The sequence below is a fragment of the Phascolarctos cinereus genome, unplaced genomic scaffold, assembly GCF_003287225.1.
Source record: "Phascolarctos cinereus isolate Bilbo 61053 unplaced genomic scaffold, phaCin_HiC Scaffold_4;HRSCAF=312, whole genome shotgun sequence".
Taxonomy (NCBI): Eukaryota; Metazoa; Chordata; class Mammalia; order Diprotodontia; family Phascolarctidae; genus Phascolarctos; species Phascolarctos cinereus.
This window is the reverse complement of record NW_027555847.1, coordinates 455381990-455399281: the sequence shown is the minus strand read 5'-3', so window position 1 is coordinate 455399281 and position 17292 is coordinate 455381990. Positions and strand designations below refer to the sequence as shown.

The 17292-nt window shown below is 35.6% G+C and overlaps 1 pseudogene; it reads right to left on the bottom strand.

Annotated features, from left to right (window-relative positions):
• LOC110197254 (uncharacterized) overlaps positions 1–17292 on the bottom strand; it is a 194120-nt pseudogene that overhangs the window by 936 nt on the left and 175892 nt on the right.

Genomic DNA, 17292 nt, shown 5'->3' with positions numbered 1-17292 from the left:
TCTGATTCCTTGACTTTCTTAGCTTTCTTAGGGGCAGATTTCACAGAAGCAGCCTTTCTTTGGACAGGCATGATATCCATAGCTTCATCTTCAGAGTCATCCTCATATTCTTCATCCTCATTACTACTATCTTCCTCTTCATTCTCACAGTCTTGTTTGGCTGTATCTGCTCCCATATTTGGTGGCTTTGGTGGCTCAAATTCTTCATCCTCCTCATCTTCACTGTCTTCTTCAGATTCACTGTGCTCTTTATTGGCAGTCTTCCAATTTTTACTCCTTTATTGAGATGGGGTGCTGCTGCTTTAGGTAAGGTGGCTATTGTGTTAGTTGGAAAGACTCTTTTCTTGCCTAGTGTAATGAAAGCTTTGACTGAGGCAGCCATTTTCTTGGTAAGGGTCATAACTGCCTTCTTACCAGGAATCATGACTGCTTTCTTGGCAGGTCTGGTGGCAACAATGGCTTTTTTGGCTGGTGGTACCTTCTTTGCTGGTATAGCTACTGTCTTCTTGCCCTTCTTCTGAGGGACCAAAATTCTTCTCCATTGTTTTCTTCTTAATTTTATGACATGTCCTCACCCTCCTTGTCTTCTATTTCCTTTGGGCAAGAAGTCATTTTCTTGACTCACCATGATATTTAGCAGCCTCCTCAAGCTTCACTGCATTAGTGCTGGGTGGAGGGCACAGATTCTTTGGTAGACGTCCATCCAATATCAGTGGTGTTTTAACTTCCCTGAGCTTCTCTTAACTCATTGGTAACAAGGGAGGATCTCTAAACACTCATCTAGTATTACCATTAATCTTCTGATTCTCTGAAGTCAAAGCATTTTGTAGGTGGTAAGCACCACCTTTTGCAGTTCCTTCAAAGAAAAATGACAATAATATTGATATTTCATGGTCATCTGTAAAACCAATGTATCTCTTTGATTTATGATGACTCCAATTTATATCTGTGTTAGTGCTTCATCAGATAGGATTTGCTCAAACTATCTTTGATGGATCTTATAATACATTCATGGCATAAATTGACAAATTTCATAATACCAATAAAGTACTTCCAATTTCAATCAATTAACATTTATAAAGCACCTATTATGTGTCAAGCACTATCTTAAGTGCAGTTTTTAAATTGGTTTGTTATAAGTTTTTCGGTTTTGAAATTTCAAATTCCTACCTACTTGTTCTCTGTTGATAAAATAAAACCCATAATGATCTCTATAGCATCACTTGGTTATCAACTGGACAATGCTATTGATCTATGAAGAACTTTATATGCAGGATTTGGATATATTTCATTGACTGAAAATATTTAAATGTTCTATTCAGATTTTCTTTATTTTTTTCCAATACCTTGGGTGAGACTTGAGGTAATTTGCAAATTCTCCCCAATCTTCTGAATTTAAATATTGGCAAATCCCTTGTACAACTAGAGGTGTTGATGTAATCTCCCAAATAGAATAATCTGAGAAGTCTGTTTTGCTATTAATGAATTACAGAAGTGACTTGGAGAGAATTGAAGCACATAGAGACATTCTGTTCTTAGTTCTGGTATGCTAGCTACCAAAGTGTAAAATAAGCCCCTTTAATTGTATAATTGGTCAGGACTTAGGTCCATTCCAAAAGGCACTAGTCAGTAAGGACCAGTTCTCTTGTTGTGAGCTCTTTTCATACTTAGTCTCATTTGAAAAGGAAGACAAGCTGCTTATGTCAGGGGTCTTGGGCCCTCTGTCACATGGAAACTGCATGGAAAGCACACATCCTTGCCCTTGATTCTGTATTTGTTGAATCCATTCTTTCCTTCTTCTAGATGAAGGAGAAACAAGATGCTTATGTCTTCTTGAGCTTAAAAAGCTTAGGTGATCAAGCCATCAGGTGGTTTAGAGTGAAGTCCATGCAGGATTTTCTAGTTAGCCAATCTAGTGTTGAGCAATGACCTTCAAAAAGCTGTTAACAGTATCTGAGGGTAGAGATCCAGCAACAATACTGCATTTGGATATGGACTTAGTGAGCCTCAATTGTACATTGGAAACACTTTATGTCTAAGACCATATTTCCTAGATACCATGGCGGCATTCGTAAGAGACTGCCCTCTCCAGGACATTTGGAGGAAATGTTTATACTTCAGAGTTTCTTGCTATCTCTTCAAAGTAAATATCCCTCTATAAAGGCCAATCAATACAAATTGGTTAAATGCATCAAGAATATCAATTACTAGCATTTAAATATAAGGAGAATACAGAAGAATGGGGCCCAAGCCAATAACATTAGAGATACCTTCAATATCACAGGGGCATACCTGGAACTCTGAGAGGGACAGGTAGCAAGCATAGCTCTGGAAAGAGAAAAAACAGAGCCATTGCTACATGTGGCTGTTGCTTCTGTATTCATTTGAGTTCAAAATAATGAATGAAATGTCACTAATTTAAAATATTAACTAATTAATATTTCCCTATTTCAAAAGAGTGAGAATGCCCCTGTGTCATACACATTATAGAGGTAAGAAATCAATTCTGATAATATAAAAATTGTATTTTTGTATGACATGTGTTTGTTCATACTCCTTTCCAGTTTTAAGTCCAGACTGTAAAATCACAGAATAAACACTTCTAGTCTAGTGAAATAAAGGGGTAATATGTATGGAAGGGATGTTAAAAGGTGAGAAGGGATGTTTAAGCCCCCCAAAGCTCCTGTTTTGTTCACTATTAATCACTATTCTTATCAACATGTATCTCCTTTAAAAAGGAAACAGCACATTTGGAATGTCTTATATTGGATAACAGAAAACAGGCTACTTACTTAGTGGCCAAGAACACCCTGATGTTCTATGCTGCAAATTGAAAGTGAAGGTTACTTTCTTGTAGACTTTATCTTAAAGCAGCAAAACGGGTAGCTGCAGCTACAACTGCAAGTATTGATTTTGTAATTTCAGCAAATTAAGAACAAGACAGGAAACCTATTAAACCTTTCCACTGATTGCCAGGGTACTTTTTGGTGATTCTGGGGTTGACATTAAAATTACATACACCTGTCTTTTTAAAGCAAAACATATACATTTTATGGAAGATAGAACCAGTGGAAGAGGATCTTTGCAGGTCTGGGTAATTTCAGGTTTGAAAGTGGAAACTTCTGAAACTTGATGAGATGCATGTAAAACAGTATAGCTACTGTTCCCATAAACTATAGCAGTTATATGTACTTTTATATATTTTACTAAATTAAATTTTCATACATTCATGTGACTTTTGGAAGACCAGTAAGGAAAGCCCTAATAATATTATATCATATACATTATGAGCAATAGTTTTTACATTCATATTTATAATGACACATATATAAAGTATATCAAAAATTTAGTGTGGTTTTAATCTTTAAATAATATCTATGTATCTATAGAACTACATATAATGCTAAAAGACTAACTAGAAAGTAATCAAGTTATCATTCTCTTGTTCAACTGTAATCTAATATATTTTATTATTTGTCACTTATTTCTATTGTATGATAGACACCAAAATTGATTTATTTAAATTTATTTAAAATTTACATCAAGTAATAATAGTTGAACTGTATTTAGTGCTTTAAATTTTGCAAAGCACTTTACATTATTTGTCTCATTTGAGACTCACATAACTGTGAAGAAAGTAATACAGGTATAATGATCCATTTTTAGAGATGAAGAGACTGAGGTTCAGAGAAAGTATATGACTGGGTTCCAGAATTAATAAATATCAAAGTTGGATTTTGAACACACATCTCCCTGATGACAAGTACAATTTCATATCTCCTGTATGTTGTAGCTTCATAATTATTGACTGCTTGATGTTCTGAATCATTGATTTCAGTCAAAGGAAATTTAGATCTTACTAAAACTTTTTTTTCCCTATTAGGTGTTAAGTAATAATAGATCTTTTTTTTCTAAAGTGAGCACCTTTAGTGGTAATAGATAAATTGTTCCTTTATATGACTGCTATACGTTAACTATATATATTCATAAGACATAAATCTGCACCCCAACCCCAAGTGGGCTTAGTTTGAGAACAATTCATAGAATCAGAGTTGGAAGGGACCTTGCAGATCACCTCATTTGACAGGTGGTGACAAGATAGATAATATGCCACTTATGAAACCATTATTTAATGGTAGAACTATGGGAAACTATGGTATTGGATGTAATGGTCTGATTCTAGCTGAACCAATCGTCCACATGTTTAAAGCACGTAACAGCAGTATTTCAGTTGTTAATTTTATACCTATTCTATACATTATTAATGACTTTTCTAAAATGTGGCATCAAGTGAGGGAAGATAGCCTATCAGTGCCAGGTTTCAAACTACATTACAAAGTGGTAATCATGAAGTTCATTTGCTACTGACTAAGAAATAGAATGGTGGATCAGTGGAATAGATTAGATTGGTCGATTGGGTGTTGTCCTTTGTTCTCAAAGAGGATCAAAATGACATTACTATGTTGGAGGCAAGACTGTGGCTGTTCAGACTGGTATCAGCTTAAAAAGTCCAACTGCAGATTGGGCACAAAGAGTCCACGTGAGCCTTTGGAGTGGAGATGTCTCTAAATTTGTGTATCTCATATTTTTTTTTGAGCTACTGCAATTCTTCTTTGCATTGCACCTTCTTTGATGTGGGAACACTATGCTGGGTGCTCCTTTGCTAGTGTCTCCCATGTCATGCAACTAATTTCAAAGTTCTTCAGAGAGACCCTGAGAGAGTCCTTGTATGTTAATTTATTTTAATCTTAAACACTAAAACTTAAAAACAAAATAAGGGGGGGAAAGCATTGTCATGTGCACAGCAGAACGTAAAAGAGGAATCAAAATATATAGCAATCAATTTCCATTTCAAGCAAGCCTCTATCAAGGGTGGGGCATCTATGGCCTCAAGACCACATGTACCCCTCTAGGTTCTCCAGTGTAGTCCTTTGAATGAATCTAAACTTTACAGAACAAATTCCCTTAATAAAAGGATTTGTCCTGTAAAACTTGGACTCAGTAAAAAGGCTGTACCCAATGACCCAAAGTTACATGTGACCTCAAGGATGAAGGTTTCCCACCTGTAACTTATATAATAAACACTACACATTGTGTTCAGAGCTGTCCATATTTTCTTTGCTTCCTTTTAAGTTTTCTTTTGTTCTCTGCTGTGTACTCTTTCCCTTGTTCTTTTTTTTCCCTTTCCTCCCCCCACTCCAAGAAGGCTACAATTAAACACAAGAACAAACACATGTGCACACACACATATACATATACACATATGTGCACATATAAATATACATATATACATATATATTTACATACACATACATATAGTTCGATGTCTATAATGACACTCAAATAATATAAGACAATATTATACTTGTTTCTCCTCTGTTTCTCTGAGGGTAAAGATCTTCCTCCATAAGTCCAAGTCTTTCCATATTTTTTGAATTCCAACAACTCATCATTTCCTACATCACAGCAATATTCCAACCTTATACTGTCTAGTTATTTAAATAGTCTAAAACAATATTGATTAATATGGCTGACATATGCTATCGTTTACCTATTTTCCCCTTTTGATTGAATCTATTTTAGCTTTAACTTTGACTAAGATCATGATTACTACCCCTGTTTTTTTCCTAATAAATTCTACCCTTGATCTTTATTTTGTTTGTATCTCTTATTTCCTATCCCTCCTGACTCCTATACTTCTACCCACTACCTTGCCCTGCTATTACTTAAGCTCCTTTACTCCAAAGATCCCTCTCTTATCCTACATGCCATTCTTTCCTCTTACTCTCTTATTTCTATCTGAATTTAGAAGACTTTAATAGCCTTCTAAATAAACATATATATGTATATGAATGTGTGTATACATATACATATAAATACATATCACACACACTATATATATATGTATATACACACACACATACACACACACATATGTATACACACACACACACACACACACACACACACACACACACACATATATATATATATATATGTAGGATATTCTTCTAGGTTTTCCTCATAGGATCTCTTTCTGGTGGTGAGTGGTGGATTTTTTTCTGTATCTATTTTCCTCTATTGTCCTTCAGGACAATTTTCTTTAATTATTTCTTTTATTACTGCATCAAGATTCTGTTTTTGATCATGGATTTCAGGTAGTCAGATTATTCTTATGTTTCTCTTCTTGATCTGCTCTCCAGATCAGTTGTTTTTCTTATAGGAAATTTTACATTCTCTCCTATTTTTTTCATTCTTTGTATTTTGTTTTATTATTCCTTTTTCTCTTATAACTTCACTGGCTTCCACTTGCCCAATTCTAATTTTCAAGGAGTTGTTTTTTTCCTTAAGATTCTGGATCTCCTTTTGAGTTGATTGACTTTCTTTTCATAATCTTTTTTTCTTGGATTGCTCTTATTTTTAAAATAAATTCCCTCAATCTCTCTGATTTGGTTTTTAAAGTCTTTTTAAAGTTCTTCTATAAATTCCTTTTGGGCAGGTGACCACTTTACATTAACCTTTGGGGTAGGAGAGGCTTTTTTTGCTTCAGTATCCTCCTCTGAAGTTAAACCTCAGGCTTCTTTCTTCCCCTAGTAACTTGCTGTATTTGGGTTCTTTCTCCTTTGCCTGTTCATTTAAAAAAAATGTAGTGGCTTATTATTGTACTCACCTCTAGTCCTGGGATATAGAGGATGGTGCCTCTGGCTTCAGATCCTCCTTTCTTTCTCTCCTTTGGCCTGGAACTGAAACCAAGAACTCTACCATCCTGTAAGTGCCCACAGGCCCAGCAACCCTACCCCACTGCTTCTGCAGTTACCAGGTATGTGCTGGTTCCTTCTTGCCCAGGGTCTCATCTTGGCAGCACAGCTGAACCTTTTTGTCCCTTTTCAGCAGAGGTTCCTTCCCCTGCTCAGATGCCTGACTCTCTAAACCATCTAGGAGGTGAAAATTCCTGTGGCTGTGGCTGAGGCTACCCCCCAACCCAGCTGCTTGGTGTTTAAGTGGAAATAGACTGGAAGTATTTACACTTCACAGGGACCAAAGCTTGGTCTTGGGATTTTTCTTTGGATTTTCTCCAACTGTCTTAGGAGGACCACTGTTCTACCCCAACTCTTGCTTATTTTTACCACACTTTGTTTGCCCTGAGGCACTATTTTGTCTTGTTTGTGGGGGAAATCTGGAGTTTGACATTTTCTGACCTACTCTGCCATCTTCCTAGAAGCCTCTTGCCCTTGGCTCTTTCTGAAACCACAATGGCTTTCTGGTAGATGAATATCTTCCAGGTTAATGATAAACCTATTCAAGAAGACCCTGGCAAGAATCTTGCTAGCAATGACTAAGAGAGAGACTCTCCTCTCCCCATGATTGTCACAGGACCACCTATTCCCTTTCCATCATAGAGATAGACAATGAAGATATCTTTGAACTCCTGGATGATAATATCCTCTTGCCATATAATCCAGAAAATTTCAGTCAGATTTTTTTTATGAGCAGCGGGATCCCTGAATTGTAAATCTCAGCTGGAATAGAATCAGCACTGGACATTTTACCACATGCCAGGAGTCTCATTCAAAAACTCATCTTCAGTTGGAAGTTTGGCTAGAGAGGGATTAACTTCTACCTGAGGTATATGGTCATTGGCTTAAGCTTTGATTGGTGATGTTCTGTTTAGAACTCTGTAGAAGTATTCAGTCCATCTCTCCAGGATTAGGCTCTTACCACTAATCTATGTGGCTCCATCAGCACTGAGTAGTTAAAAAGCACTATGCATCTTTGGCCTACAAATAGCCTTCAGGGTATCATAAAAGCACTTAGGATAGTTATTATCAAAATAAAACTGAATTTTATCTGCCCTTTTACTGATCCAAGAATCCTGTATCTCTCTAAGCTTCACTTGCACTTTACTTTTGACAGAGTTAAAAAATGCCATCTAAGAAATAGGCACACTATCCAATTGGTAAACCCTGTGGAGTTCAAATTTTTTGTTTAGTGAATTCTGAATTTCCCAAATATTTTCATGAATCCAGTCTTGATGTTTGCAAGTGTTCTGGCCTCCATGAGTAAATGCAGTGCTCTATACCTAATCTCTGAAATTTGCCTTCTCCTTTTTTGCTTCACTGTTGCCAACCTTGTGTTAGCTCAGCTTTCCCTCCCAGTTAACAACGAACTATTGCTACTTGGAGAAAAACTCTAATTCGTTGACATTGTCTTGACAGTTGTCTTGCTTCAGGATCACTGCTTTTGTTAAATGCCAATATTTAGCTAGTGAGGATAAGTTTATAATCGGTCCAGCACTCTGCACCACACACTGTTATTGCCACTTTCATTTCCTGTCTTTTACCCTTACAATGATAATACATGTTAATTTTTCTCCCTTTCCTTCCCCACTTCCCTCCCCAAGATGGCATTCAATCTTATATAGGCTATACATATAAACCCCTATTAAACATATTTTCACATAAGTGATGTTGTAGGTGAGAATTAGAACCAATAAAAGGAACCACCAGAAAGATGAAACAAAACACAACAGAAAAAAAAATAGCAAATAGTATGCTTTGATCTGTTTTCAAACTCCATAGTTCTTTCTTTGGATGTGAATTACATTTTCCATCATGAGACTTTTGGAGATGTTTTAGATCTTTGCGTTGCTGAGAAGGATTAAGTTTATCAATGTTAGTTATCTCACTACGTGGCTATTACTGCATATGTTTTCTTGGTTCTGCTCACTTCACTCAGCAATAGTCCAATCAAGTCTTTCCAGGTTTTTCTGAAATCTGCTTGCTTATCATTTCTTATAGCACAATAGTATTCCATTACATTCATATACCACAACTTGTTCAGCCATTCCCCAATTGATGGGCATCTCCTCAATTTCCAGTTCTTTACCACCACAGAAAGAGTTGGTATAAATATTTTTTATACACGTGAGTCCTTTTCCCATTTTTATGATCTCTTTGGGATACAGCCCTAGAAGTGCGAGGTCAAAGGGTATGCACATTTTTATAGCTCTTTGAGCATAGTTCCAAATTGCCCTCCAAAATGTTTGGATCAGTTCACAATTCCACCAACAATGCATTAATGTTCCAATTTTCCCATATCTCTAACATTTACTCAACATTTCCTGTTTTGCTATGTTTTCCAATCTGATAGCTGTGATGTGGTACCTCAGAGTTGTTTTGATTTGCATTTCTCTAACCAATAGTGATTTAGAGCACTTTTTAAAATTATGACTATAGATGGCTTTAATTTCTTCATCTGAAAACTGCCTGTTCATATTCTTTGATCGTTTATCAATTGGGGAATGACTTGTATTCTTATATATTTGAGAAATGAGGCCTTTATCAAAGACACTGCTAGTAAAAATTCTTTCTTAGTTTTCCTCTCTTACATTCTGCTATGAACATGGCAATGCTTTTATTTCTTTTCTTATTTTGTATTTGTTTTAATATTTAGGTTTATAATATGTTTCTTTTTTCTTTTCTAATTGTGTACTTAACTTTTAGTATTTAAGTTTAAAATACATTAAAAAAGAAAAATGCAAATAAAACAACTCTGAGGTACCACCTTGCTTGTATCAGTTTGGCTAACATGAAAAAGAAGAAAATGGGAGCCAAGACGGTGGAGTAAAAAAGGTAGTTGCTCTCACCCTCCCCTATCAATCTCTGAAATCCCAAAAAATAATGCCCCAGAAAAAAAAAAAACCTGGAGCAGTTGAAAAAGAAGAAAGATGGGGAACAGCAGTGAAGCAGCCCAGCAAGCGGGTCTCCCAGTGCCTCAGAAAAAATAAAGGAAGCAGCACTACAAAGGGACCCAGGTGGATAAGCACCCTGCAGCATTCATCTGAAAGGAGCTGAAGAAAGCAACCTAGAGTCTTCCTAAAGTCCAGACCTTGCTGATTCCAACCCAACACCACCTAAGCTGTCAGAAACCTATAGCCTCCAACCGTTAACCAGTAGGAGATCCTGAAGCCAAGGTGGTAGAGCAGGCAAACATGAAAACCTGGACCTCTGAGTGCCTCAGTGAGGGAGAGGAACTGTGGAAACCAGCTCAGAAAAACACTAGGTGCCCCGGCACTCTACTGCAAAGGAATCTCCCAGTGCTTTCGCATAAATGAGGGAAGCAGCATTGCAAGGGACTCCAGGTAGATAAACACCCTGCGGCACCCATCTAAAAGGAGCTGAAGAAAGCCAAAGGAAAGGAAAAGCAGTCAACCTAGAATTGCCTGAAAGTTCCAGGCTTCCTGATTCCAGCCCAACATGAGGTAAGCTGCCAGAAACCTACAGCCTCCAATTGTCAACATAAGAGGCCCCAACAAACAAAGCCAGTGATCAAGACCTAGGCTCCCAACACAAGAAGCTTGGGTCAGTGCCCTCTGTTCCCCAGCAGGGGAGCTCAATCTCTTCAAAGGCCAGGGAATAAAGAAACCATGAGTAAAAAGAAACATACCATAGATTCATATTATGAGAAGAGTGAAGATCAAGACAGAAATTCTGAAAAGGACAACATTGTAAACAAACCCACATCTGCAACACAAAAGGGAATATGAACTGGTCTGAAGCCCAAAAAGCCTTCTTAGAAGAGCTCAAAAGGATTTTAAAGTCAAATGAGAGAGGTAGAAGAGTCCTTAAAAAATACAATTGGCCAATTGGAAAAAAATACACTGAAGAAACAAGTCCCTAAAAAACACAATTGGCAACTGGAAAAAAGTACACTGAAGAAAACAATCCCTAAAACACAATTGGCCAATTGAAGAAGGAAGTACAAAAACTAACAGAAGAAAACAATCTGTTAAAAACTAGAATTGGACAAATGGAAACTAATGTCTATGAGAGAGCAAGAATCAGTCAAACAGAAACAAAAAATGAAAAAATAGATGAAAAATAAAATACCTCATCGTAAAACAACCGACCTGGAAAATTCAGAGAGACAATTTAAAAATTATTGGACTACCTGAAAATCATGATGAAAAAAAGAGCCTGGACAGTATCTTTCAGGAAATCATAAAGGAAAACTGCCGAAGTCCTAGAACCAGAAGGAAAATAACCATAGAAAGAATCCACTGCACCACCTGAAAGAGATCCCAAATTGACAACACCAAGGAATATAATAGCAAAATTCCAAAATTACCAGATGAAAGAGAAGGTGCTGCAAGCAGCCAGAAAGAAACAATTTAAATACCATGGAACCACAGTCAGGATTACACAGGACCTTGCAGCTTCTACATTAAAAGACGCAGGGTGGAACATGATATTCCATAAGGCAAAGGAGCTTGGATGCAGCCAAGGATCAACTACCCAGCAAAAATGAGCATCTTTTCAAGGGAGGAGTGGATATTCAATGAAATAGGGACTTCCAAACTTTCCTGATAAAAAGACCAGATCTCAAAAAATTTGATCTTCAAGTACAGACTCAAGAAACATTAAAAGGTAAATGGGACAGAAAGATACAATATGTTGTTAATAAGGGGCTGTTTAATCCCTACAAGGGAAGATGACACTTGCAACCCTTGAGAACTGTATTGTTACTACACCATGTTAAAGGAGTATACATAAAGGGTATGGATATTAGTTGCTTTGATGTAATGATAAAAAAAAATCTAATCAAGTAAGTGGATTAGTCTGATCTTAGAAAATGTATTGAGAAAGGAGGAAGCAGACAAGGGTAAATTACATTACAGGAAAAGACAGAAAATCCTATTACAGCAGAGGGAAAGAAGGAGGGGGGAGCATTGTTTGAACCTTACTCTCATCAGATTTGGCTCAAGAAGGGCATAACATAATCAGTTAGGTATAGAAATCTAACTTGCCCTATAGGCAGTAGGAGGGAAAAGGGGAAAGAAAAGGAGGGGGGAAAGAAGGGAGGGAAAAGCAGTAAGGGTAAAGGAAGAAAGGGAAAGGGATAATAGAAGGGAGGAGGAAGTGAAGGAGGCAGTGGTCAAAAGCAAAACACTAGTGGGAAGGGAAAGGAGAAAGAAAAGCATAAAAGGGGGAAAAGGATGGAGAAAAAGACACAGATAGTAATCATAACTGTGAATGTGAATGAGATGAACTCTCCCATAAAAGGGAAGCAGGTAGCAGAATGGATAAAAAACCATAATCTTACAATATGTTGTTTACAGGAAACACATTTGAAAAAGAGTGACACATACAGGGTAAAAGTAAAAAGCTGGAGCAGAATATATTTTGCTTCAGCTGAAGTAAAAAAAGCTGGGGTAGCAATCCTGATCTCAGACAAAGCAAAAGCAAAAATAGATCTAATCAAAAGAGATAAGGAAGGAAACTACATCCTGCTAAAAGGCACCATAGACAATGAAGTAATATCATTACTAAACATATATGCACCAAATGATATAGCATACAGATTCTTAGAGGAAAAGTTCAGGGAGTTGCAGGAAGAAATAGACAGCAAAACTATACTAGATAAATCTAACCACAAAATAAACAAGAAAGAAGTTAAGGAGGTGAATAGAACATTAGAAAAGTTAGGTATGATAGACCTCTGGAGAAAACTGAATGGAGATAGAAAGGAATATACTTTTTTCTCGCAGTACATGGACACACAAAAATTGACCATGTACTAGGGCATAAAAACCTCACAATCCAATGCAGAAAGGCAGAAATATTAAATGCATCCTTTTCAGATCATGACAAAATAAAAATTATATGTACTAAAGGGCCATGGAAAGACTAAAAAATAATTGGAAACTAAATAATCTAATCCTAAAAAATGATTGGGTCAAACAACAAATCATAGAAACAATCAATAATTTCATTCAAGAGAATGACAATAATGAGACAACATACCAAAACTTATGGGATGCAGCGAAAGCAGTTCTTAGGGGAAGTTTTATATCTCTAAATGCTTACATAAATAAAATAGAAAAAGAGGAAATTAATGAATTGGGCATACAACTAAAAAAACTAGAAAAAGAACAAATTAAAAATCCTCAACTAAACAAAATTAGAAATATTGAAAACCAAAGGAAAAATTAAGAAAATTGAAATTAAGAAAACTATTGAACTAATAAATAAAACTAAGAGCTGGTTTTATGAAAAAAACAATAAAATAGATAAACCTTTGGTTAATTTAATTAAAAAAAAAGAAGAAAACAAAATTACTAGTATCAATGAAAAGGGAAAGCTACCACCAAGGAAGAGGAAATTAAAACAATAATTAGGAATTATTTTGCCCAACTATATGCCAACAAATTTGACAATCTTAGTGAAATGGATACATATTTACAAAAATATAAATTGCCCAGATTAAAGAAGAGGAAGTAAAATACTTAAATAACCCATCTCAGAAAAAGAAATTGAACAAGCCATTGATGAACTCCCTAGGAAAAAATCTCCAGGGCCAGATGGATTTACATGTGAATTCTATCAAACATTTAAAGAACAATTAATTCCAATACTATATAGACTATTTGGGAAAATAGGTGAAGAAGGAGTCTTACCAAATTCTTTTTATGATACAAATATGGTGTTGATACCTAAACCAGGAAGAGTCAAAATAGAGAAAGAAAATTATAGACCAATTTCTCTAATGAATATAGATGCAAAAATTTTAAACAAAATATTAGCAAATAGATTGCAGCAACTTATCACAAGAAAATACACTATGACCAGGTAGGATTTATACCAGGAATGCAGGGGTTCAATATTAGGAAAACTATCAGCATAATTGAGCATATCAACACCAAAACCAACAGAAACCACATGATCATCTCAATAGATGCAGAAAAAGCTTTTGAAAAATACAACACCATTCCTATTAAAAACACTAGAAAGCATAGGTATAAATGGAGTCTTCCTTAAAATAATAAATAGCATATCTAAAACCTTCAGCAAGCATTATATGTAATGGGGACAGGCTAGAAGCATTTCCAATAAGATGGGGTGAAACAAGGATGTCCATTATCACACTGTTATTCAATATTGTACTGGAAATTAGCTTTAGCAATAAGAGAAGAAAAAGAAATTGAAGGCATTAGAATAGGCAAAGAAGAAACAAAGCTATTACTCTTTGCAGATGACATGATGATATACTTAGAGGATCCTAGAGAATCAAGTAGAAAACTACTTGAAATAATAAACAACTTTAGCAAAGTTGCAGGCTATAAAATAAACCACATAAATCATCAGCATTTCTATATATTACAACAAAGCCCAACAGCAAGAGATAGAAAGAGAAATCCATTTAAACTTACTGTAGACATTATAAAATATTTAGGAGTCTACCTCCCAAAACAAACCCAGGAACTCTATGAACACAATTACAAAACAATTTTCACACAAATAAAATCAGATCTAAATAATTGGAAAAACATCAGTTGCTCAAGAGTAATAAAAATGACAATCCTACCTAAGCTAATTTACTTATTCAGTGCCATACCAATCAAACTACCAAAAATTATTTTATAGAGTTAGAAAAAAATAATAGATTCATTTGGAAAAACAAAAGGTCCAGAATATCAAAGGAACTAATGAAAAGAAATGCAGGGGAAGGTGGCCTAGCAATTCCAGATCTTAAATTGTATTATAAAGCAGCAATCATCAAAACTGCTTGGTACTGGCTAAGAAATAGAGGTGGATCAGTGGAATAGGTTAAATATGCAAGACACAGTAGTCAATGACTATAGTAATCTATTATTTGATAAACCCAAAGACCCCAGCTTCTGGGATAAGAACCCACTCTTTGAAAAAAACTGCTGGGAAAACTGGAAAAGAGTATGGCAGAAACTAGGCATAGACCCAAATCTCACATCATATACCAAAATAAAGTCAAAATGGGTTCATGACTTAGATATAAAGGCTGATACATAAGCAAACTGGGAGAACAAGAAATAGTTTAACTACCAGATCCATGGAGAACAGAAGAATTCATGACCAAACAGGAGATAGAGAACATTATGAAAAGCAAAATGGATAATTTTGATTACATTAAATTGAAAAGTTTTTGCACAAACAAAGCCAATGCAACTAAGATTAGAAGGGAAGTAGAAAACTGGGAAAGTATTTTTACAACCAGTCTTTCTGATAAAGGCCTCATTTCTAAAATATAGAGAGAATTAAGACAAATTTATAAGAACACAAGCCATTCCCCAATCGATAAATGGTCAAAGGATATGAACAGACAGCTCTCAGATGAAGAAATTAAAGCCATCTATAGTCATATGAAAAAATGCTCTAAATCATTATTGATTAGAAAAATGCAAATCAAAACAGCCCTGTGGTACCACATCACACTCATCAGATTTGCCAGCATGAAAAAACAGGAAAATGATAAATGTTGGAGAAGATGTGGGAAAATTGGAACATTAATGCATTGTTGGTGGAGTTGTGAAATGATCTAACCGTTTTGGAGAACAATTTGGAACTATGCCCAAAGAGCATAGTTTGACCCAGCAATAGCACTTCTAGGGCTATATCCCAAAGAGATCAAACAAATGGGAAAAGGACCCACATGCAAAAAAAAAAACATTCATAGCAGCTCTTTTTGTGGTGGAAAAGAATTGGAAATTGAGAGGATGCCCAAACAATTGGGGAATGGCTGAGCAAGTTGTGGTATATGAATGTAATGGAATACTATTGTGCTAGAAGAAATGATGAACAGACTGATTTCAGAAAAACCTAGAAAGACTTTTATGAACTGATGCTGAGTGAAGTGAGCAGATCCAAGAGAATTTTGTACACAATAACAGCCACAATGTGCGATGACTAATATTGATAAACTTAATCTTTCTCAGCAATACAAGGATCTAAGATATCTCCAGAGGCCTAGTGATGGAAAATGCTTTCCACATCCAAAGAAAAAACTATGGAAGTTGAATCACTATCTTTTTTTCCCCTCTTCTGTTGAGTTTTGTTTCCTCTTTCTGAGGGTTCTTCCTATTGGTTTTAATTTTTACTTACAACTTCACTAATGTGAAAATATGTTTAATAGGAATGTAAATGTAAAGCCTATATCAGATTGTGTGCCGTCTTGGGGGGGTGGGTAAGTGGGAGAAAAATTTTAAACTCAAAAGCATATGGAAGTGATTGTTGATAAATCAAAATAAATTAAGAAAAAAAGAAAAAGAAGAAAATCACAAATGTTGGAGGGAATGTGGAAAATTAGGACTCTAATGCATTGTTGGTAGAGTTGTGAACTGGTCCAACCATTCTGGAGAACGATTTGGAACTACACCCAGCAGGCTATAAAACTACATACCCTTTCACCCACCAATACTACTGCTAAGTGTGTATCTCAAAGAGATCAAAGACAAAGAAAAAGGACCAACATGTACCAAAATATTTAAAGCATCTCTTTTTGTAGTGGCAAAGAATTGAAAATGGAGGGGATGCCCATTAATTGGGGATGGCTGAACAATGTGGTATATGATTCTGATAGAATACTATCGTGTTTTAAGAAATGATGAGCAGGCTGGTTTGAAAAAAAAACTGGGAAGGTTTATATGAATTCATAAAAAGTGAAATGAGCAGAACCAGGAGATCATTAGACACAGTAACAGCAATATGGTAATGATCATTTGTGAGTGACTTAGCTATTCTGATCAACACATCAACACAATGACCTGAAACAATTCAGGACTTTCTTTTATTTTTGGGTGAGGCAATTGGGGTTAAGTGGCTTGCCCAGAGTCACACAGTTAGTGAGTGATATTTGTCTGAGGCCAGATTTGAATTCAGGTCTTCCTGACTCCAGGGCTAATATTCTATTCACTGTGCCACTTAGCTGCCCCTCTGAAAAACTTATGATTTAAAATGCTATCCACATTCAGGGAGAGAACTCATGGTGTCTAAGTGTAGATTGAAGCATACTATTTTCACTTTATTTTTATTGTTTTTCTTTTTTTGTGATATGGCCAATATGGAAATATGTTTTGCATGATTTCACATTTATAATTGATAACAAATTTCTTGTCTTCTTAATGGATGCAGAAGGTGTGAAAGGGAGGGACAGACTTTGAAACTCAAAATAAAAATAAAACAGCTTAGTAAAAATTAATAAATAATAAATTTGTTTTGGTTTTAAAGCCAATAAAATAAAATAAAATAAAATAAAATAAAATGCAGCATCAAGACCTGAAGAGAGTGCTTCAGATCTAATCTGAGCATCTTAAAGCATAGAAGGATTATTACTTCCTTATCCATGCCTATCATGGTTCTATCAATGTAGCCTAAGGTTGCAGTAGTTTTTCTTGATGCAATATTACACTATTTACTCATTTTACAATCCTGTAAAATGCTCAGATTTTTTTTGATAATTTTCTGTGTAGCCATGTTTTCT